Below are 7,065 nucleotides of genomic sequence, written 5' to 3'. Positions count from 1 at the left end.
GGCCTGCCTGATAGTAACCGGGTTAAGGCTCCATAATAATCACGGGAAAGCATAGCTTCTTGAAGTCCGAAGAGCGAAAATTCCGCATAAAATTTCCCAAACGGAGGTTGAAATGTCCGGATCACTACCGGCATATCGATAGCGACCCTCACAAGGGTACTAGGACCCATGGCTCGTAACCATGGCCTAAGGCGCCGAAGCCGAGTCGTATCCCAACGGCGAAAGCAATTGATAACACAAAAGTGCAACCATACCGAACGATCGCGAGCTGTATAAATTGAGGAAATATAGTACTTCACAAGAAGGAAATGTAGTACTCCAAGAGACACATGTTGAGCCAAGTTAACATTTCTGATAATGTCGACTACATGGTGAAACATGAAAAATACATGCTGAGCTAAGTTAACATTTCCGATAATGTTGACTACATAATGAAGCATGAAACACAATAAAAAAGCTGCCTTACTACCTCTACGACTAAGAGCCTAAACATGCTAGCCATGAGGCCAAGTCAAGTGGAGATATGCAACATCGCATAAGTAAGCAGCTGAGGTACATCACCAACTCCGAGGATGACGAGGCTCACACCTCACCGTCACCCTCCTGAAGAGCGGGCTCAAGGAAACGCACGAAGCGTCGAGCCTGAGCGCGAAGAGGAGCACCCTGGTCCGCCAGAAACTTCTTCGCCCCGTGAGACATCTCACCCTCAAGCCCGCTCATCCCGGCACCGCCGTCCAGGACTGCCGCAACCGCCGACGAAACAAGTCGGGCACCCGTACTCAGGAGGCACTTCTTCACAGTAGGCTCAATGAGCTCCACCTGGGAAGTAAGCACCCTGCTCGCCTCATCCACCGTACGACACGGAGGAAGATCCGGCTGGAGAACACTCCTCAAGCAAATCATCGTCTCCTGAATCTCGGTGGCCTGAGCAAGTAAAAGCGCAACCACCTCGGGACGACGATCCAGAGGAGGACGAGCACGAGGAGCAAGCATCAGGCCGTCACCCGCTGCCGCCAACTCCACCTTGAGGGAAGCTGCCTCCGCACGGGCATGCTCCCTATCAAGGTTGGCCACCACCAAGTCCTTCTCAACTCGACGGGTCCTCGCAATCTCGTCCTTCTGGCGCTCCTCAGCAAGTCAAGCCCTGGTCTCCGTGGCCGCAAGCTCCGCCGAAACGCGAGAAAGCTCGGCCTCCTTGGCCTCGCGCCGCACCCTCTCCGAAGCCAACTCGCTCAAGACAAGAGTAGACTTGGACATCTCCACGTCCAAAGCAGCAGAAAGCGCCCCCACCTGAGTCTTGAGGGCAGGAAGGGCGCCCACGGCCTCGACCAAACCCCTCACCTACAAAGAAGAGGGAATTAGCACAAAGCTAACCTGGAGAACCAAGGGAGATACGTCACGGTTGCTCACCAGCTCCAGTGTCACGAAAGGGTCTCTCGCTCCATCCTCGGTCATCGGAAGTGCTCCATCCCTCGCTTGAGTCGGGGACTCGCCCTCAAGAACCCCGACCTCCGCGACCCTCGCACCTGAAAACAAACAAGGAGATCATGCCAAAATCATTCGGAAAAAGAATGACGTGACCAAAAAAGAAGGGCACTCACCTGAGGTAGGAGCATCCTCCTCTGGACACTCGCGACCAATGGAGAACACCTGGACGCCCGCACCGCTGGCTCCGGTCGACAACTCCACCACTGAGTCTCTCCGAAGCCGAAGCCCCGTCTCGCGAGTGAAAGCCTCAACCTCGTGACTTGAAGGAGGAAGAACTTGCTCAAGTCCTATCTTCCCCTTCATGTGCAGGTCCAAGGTCACCCTCAGGGGGGACCTCGACTCGCCCACGACGGGATCCGCCAAATCCGCCGGGGCGTAGTCAAGAGAAGGAGAAGGAGTCGGGGAGCCTTCCTCTTGCATCCACTCGACGGACGAGGTATCTTGGGGACCGGCACGACAGGCATGGCCAAACCCAGCACCGCCGTTCCCACCTTCGCCTTCCCACAAGAGTCCTGTAACTTGGACCCCACCGCCAAATCGACGGTGTAGCCAAGTGGGAGTAGCGATCGCCCACTCGGAAAAGGCGACCAAGCTTCGGGTCCTGTCGCACCGGCACCATCTTCCCGAAGCACTTCGCGATGATGTTGTGGCATCCCCCCTCGCTGATCCTGGCCTCGTAGTTGCGGTGCTCCGGTCCTCCATACGGACCTATCAGTTGCGCGGCCAACAACGCCTCCCTCTCCTCGGAAAACGTCACTGAAAAAGACAACCCAAATTGTTAAGTACCTTCACAAGGGAAAATAATCAAAGCATGAAGGGGAGAGGAGTGCCACTCACGTGCGGTGATGAGCTGAGGAGGACGAAAAGATCGAGGGATCCCAATCTCGGACCTCGGACGACTCCTCATCATGAAGCGTCCCGCCATCACCATCTCCTCCATGAGGTCATGAAAGCTTCTCTCGGCGGACACCTCCTTGATCTTGGCCACCTTCCAGAGGTCGGCCGACCGAGGATCGCCGGGGGGAGACACCTCCCTGAGGCCTCTGGCCCCGGAGTGCCGAGGGTGATCACCCGTGTGCCGAAGACGGGTCTTCAAGGCCCGAAGGAGAAACCACTGGGACTCCCACTTGACGAACAACCTCTCCGCGCTCTTCCCCGGCATGAGCAGGAAGTCGTCCCCAAAGCCGGAACGAAGCCTCAGGTTCACCGAACCAAAGGCGCTCAGAGCAAAGCCATCCGGAGTGAGCAACTCCCTCACCTCCACGGTAAAATAGAACAGTAGAAGCTTCATCGAAGGCTCGTCGTGAAGCGCCGTCTCACACAGCCACCTGAAAACGTTCAACCTCACGATCGTCAACGGGTGAAGCTGGGCCAACTCGATGCCGTACGTCTCCAGGAACTCCAGCAAGAAGGGGTGAACAGGCACACACAGGTCGGCGTGGAACCAATCCGCGAATGCCACGATGCATCCCGAACGCCGCCGCTGATCGAGCCTAACCTCCTCGCTATCGGGCAAGATACCATCCCCCTTGGGGAAGTATCCCGCCAATCCAGCTAGGCAAGGTCCTCGAGGCTCATCGAAGAAGGGAGAAGGTGGTCGTGTGCCCAACCTCCACCGTCCACCGGCACCGTCGGGACCAAGGGAGGACCACCACGAGGGCGGAAGGAGACCTTCTTCTTTCGCGATGGTCGGTTCGCCGCAAGCTGCGTCGCGGAAGACCCCCTCGATGGCTCGCCGGCCGGACGCTCGACATCAGGCCCCGCCATCTCACCTACAAAAAGATTCGCCAAGAATTAGCAAAATGTAGTCAAGTTCCAAAAGGAATCGGCAAAGGAAGAGAAGCTAAGCTACCCGGGCCAAAGCCTCCATCCCGTGCCGCAAAAACAAAAAAAAAGGAGAAAGGAGCCAAGCTCCTTGGGCCGGAACCCTCTGCCCGCGCACAAAAAGAGAAAAGGCTGAAAGCCCCCTGGCCGCCGGCCTGCTCGTCTTTCGGCCAATCTGCGCCCAAAAAGAAAAAAGGGGGAAGCCCCTGGGGCCGCAGGCCCGCTCGCCCTCCGGCCCGTCAACGCAACAAAAAAACAGGAGTCGGGCTCCCTAGGCAACCCTGCCTGGGGGAAGAAAGAAAAAGGGAGGCCCAGGCCAATTGGGCCGTCCCATGGGCCGTGGCCTGTCAAGCTAGACAGCCCAACCGAGGGAGGAGAAGGTGGAAACCACCTCCCCCTCCTACGCACGCAAGGTGCTCGGCTTAATGAATCGGCAAGCTGCGCCCGCGCCGCGTCCGCCGCGTTGAGCCCATGGCTGTCTCGTCCCGCGCCGTCTACCGCGCCGCGCCCCCGCTCGCCTCGCCTCGCGCACGCCCCGCCTATTCCCGCGTCCGCCCCGCCGCGTCCGCCTCGCCGCGCCTACGCCCGCGTCCACACCCGGCCACGTCCAAGCCCACGACCGTGCCGCACCAAAAGTGCTCGACCAAATGCACGTAAGGACCGCCGGGACCAAGGGCGCCCAAGACAACACCACGAAGGTGTCCTCACCTTCACAAGAACAGGAAGGACATGGCCGGCAACGAGGATCCCCCAGAAGGACTTGGAGACACCACCGGCACCTCGCTCCAAGCAGCCTCGAGCGCGCTCCACGTCCCCACGAGGACTCGGTGATAAGAAGCTTCCGCGGCCGCACCTCGGCAACCAACGCAATCTCCGTCGAAGAAGGAAAGTAGCTAACGCCCCTGCGGAGCTCCCTACTAACTCGGCCCTCGAAGGAATGCCGGGTGCCTCTGAACGCGTCTTCGACACCGGACAATCCAAACAAGTATGGTGTGAAGCTTCAGGGACGCAGGGAGCCCCATTTTGTAGACCACCGGAGCCCCTAGACGTTCGAGTCGGACCAACAACACGGCGACACCTCGCCGTCCTCTCCACTGTCCAAGGCCAACAAATATGGCGGGGAGACAAGCTATCTTTCTCAAAAGGAAGAGAGGAGGAAGGGGCAGAGCCCTCCCCTGCGGCCCCGACCGGGGCAGAGCTTCCCCCGTCACCCATGGTGACGACGCCCTGCGCAAAGAAGAAAAGGGGGTCGGTTTGACCCCCACCCTTTTCCAGCCCATACCGAGGAGGAAGAAAGCCTCCAACCATCGGATCTAAGGCTATCGGCCCTTCTTAGCCATCCGATGCGCTCACTTAAAGCTGCGAACCGGTACCAGGCCGGCCGGGCCGCGGCCCAAGAGCGGCCCAAGAAACGGCCTGCCTTTAAAAAAAGGGGGGGAATGGTGCGCCCGAAGGCAGCCCAGGTTCCGGCCCACCTCGCGCCCGCGCGCGCGGCGCCCGCCCAGTAGGCCCATGCGGCCGGATGGGTTTGCGAACTTTGCAGAAGAGCCCAGGATCATGGAAAAATTGCCAATAAGACCCTAGAAATTTCGGAGAGGCCCGCAGGGCTCCTAACTTTTGCAAAAAAAGTCCTCCGGGACACTGGATTTCTCGCAGAGAGGCCCCTAGGGTCCCGGTTTTTGCTAAAATACCCCCTGAAATTCAATTTCTCGCATAGAAAATTGCCGTAGGCATGGGATTTCCCCGAAACACCTCCAAGGCTCCTGTTCTTTGCAGGAAAACCACCAAGTACCTCTGTTTCTCACAAGGGAGCATGCCAGGAAATTCATCGAAGACACCATCAAAAATACAAAAACAGGAAAAAGAATCAAGAGTCTCGCATCGAAGGTTGACCCGAAGGCATTCTCAATGCCTAAAGCTCAAGGGGGTTACTGTTGTAGTAAAATAAAACCCTTATATGGGCCGGGCCGTAAATCCTATGTGGCGACGACTAAGTCAACATTTCTCAAGCATAAGTCAAGGCGCCCACGTGGCGCAGTCAATCCTACGTGGCAAAGGAAGACAAGTCAACAAGTCAAGCCTCTCATTCCATGGTCAAATGGTGTAATGAGCTAGAGTAGGGGGCAAGAAAGGTGTGGGGATGAGACTTTCTGTCCATGGTGGACCATGGACCAACCTTCACTTTCCCCCTCATGGTGCACACAAAAGTTATGGACCAAAGAGCTAATTTTACCATTTTGCCCCCACTTTTCTCTCTCCCTCAAGGGTAGTCATGATCTTTTTTCATGGACCCCTAGGCTATAAATACCCCCCATGGGGGCATGTACCATTCACTCTCACTTGAATAAAATCAAAGGGAGAGGACTAGAGTGCTCCCTCTAAGGTTCGCTCTCGCGCGCCGCTCTCAACTGAAAGTCGATCGGACTCGAGGAAGCCTTCTAGGGGACTCTAGTTTCGAGGCTCCGAGCTAACCTTGGTTGGCATGGGCTCGAAGGAGAAAGGGTTGAGTTAGAGTTCCGAGGGTATCCTAACCTCGATACTTGGAAAGACGCATTCGGTCCAAGTACGAGGCGGACCCGACGAATCTCTCGCTAAAAGGTGTCTTGGGAAGATCTGCTCAGCCCAAGGCCTTTGTTAACAACCCCTTGAAGTCTTCCCTAACATAGGATTAAATCGCACCCGCAGGGTCGGCCGAACCTATTAAAAAAATATCGACGTGTCAACTTGTCCAAATATACGGCGACCTTCGCTATAAGGCCGGCATACACGCCCTACTTTTATACTCGCACTTGTGCCATCAAGCATTGGCACCCCTTATTCTAATTGTTGTCGAGAACAACAACAGGTCTCATCAAATTTGTTGTCCCATTCTTGTCTGATTTTATCAATGACCCCAATATAAACTTCTCTTCCAAAGTGATCCTCATTAGTTTGGGGTTGAACAAATCTTGCTGATCTTCCATGTGGCATATAATTACTCCCCATCGTAGGAACTTCAATGCTATATTTATTACAGAATGAAGTAACCTTTTCAAGGAATGCATCCCACCCATTAGACCTCAAGTCTTGCATTCTCGTCTTTGCCAATCTAACAAGTCTCATTGCATTAAGAATACCTTGGTCTCTTCTTTGAAAACACTGTGACAATTCATTTGTGTATCCAAGAATGAGAAGCATCAAGTGTGCATTGAAAATAAAGTCAAATGACTCAAACACTCCAACAATACTATGTATTTTCGGCCAGTCACCCCTTTGTGTAGTATCTTTTCCAAGAGAAATGAGTACATCACGGATTTCAGCATACATAGTAGTAATGTTGAGAACAGTTCTGTAATGAGAACCCCACCGAGTTTCACCAGGCCTAGCTAACCCCATCTCTTGATTTAATCCCCTCCCAGTTTCTAGTTCACCACATTCAATTGCTTTCAGTACATTCTGAAGCCTAGCATTTTTAAGCATGTCATGGCGCTTGCAAGAAACTCCAACAATACTCAGTAATAGAGATACTCGATCAAAAAACCATACACAATCATCATTTCCCTTGGCAACAGCAACAAGAACTAGTTGTAATTGATGTGCAAAACAATGGACATAATAAGCAGAAGGTGACTCTTTCATGATCAATGTTTTTAATCCTCTAATTTCTCCTTTCATGTTGCTAGCACCATCATAACCTTGCCCACGGATTTGAGTCATAGTCAAATGGTGACTCACAAGTAAAGATTGTATTGCTTCCTTAAGTGATAATGAAGT

This window comes from Brachypodium distachyon, chromosome 1 (genome assembly GCF_000005505.3).
Source record: "Brachypodium distachyon strain Bd21 chromosome 1, Brachypodium_distachyon_v3.0, whole genome shotgun sequence".
Lineage (NCBI taxonomy): Eukaryota > Viridiplantae > Streptophyta > Magnoliopsida > Poales > Poaceae > Brachypodium > Brachypodium distachyon.
The sequence above is the reverse complement of the archived record's forward strand: the minus strand, read 5'-3'. Positions refer to the sequence as shown.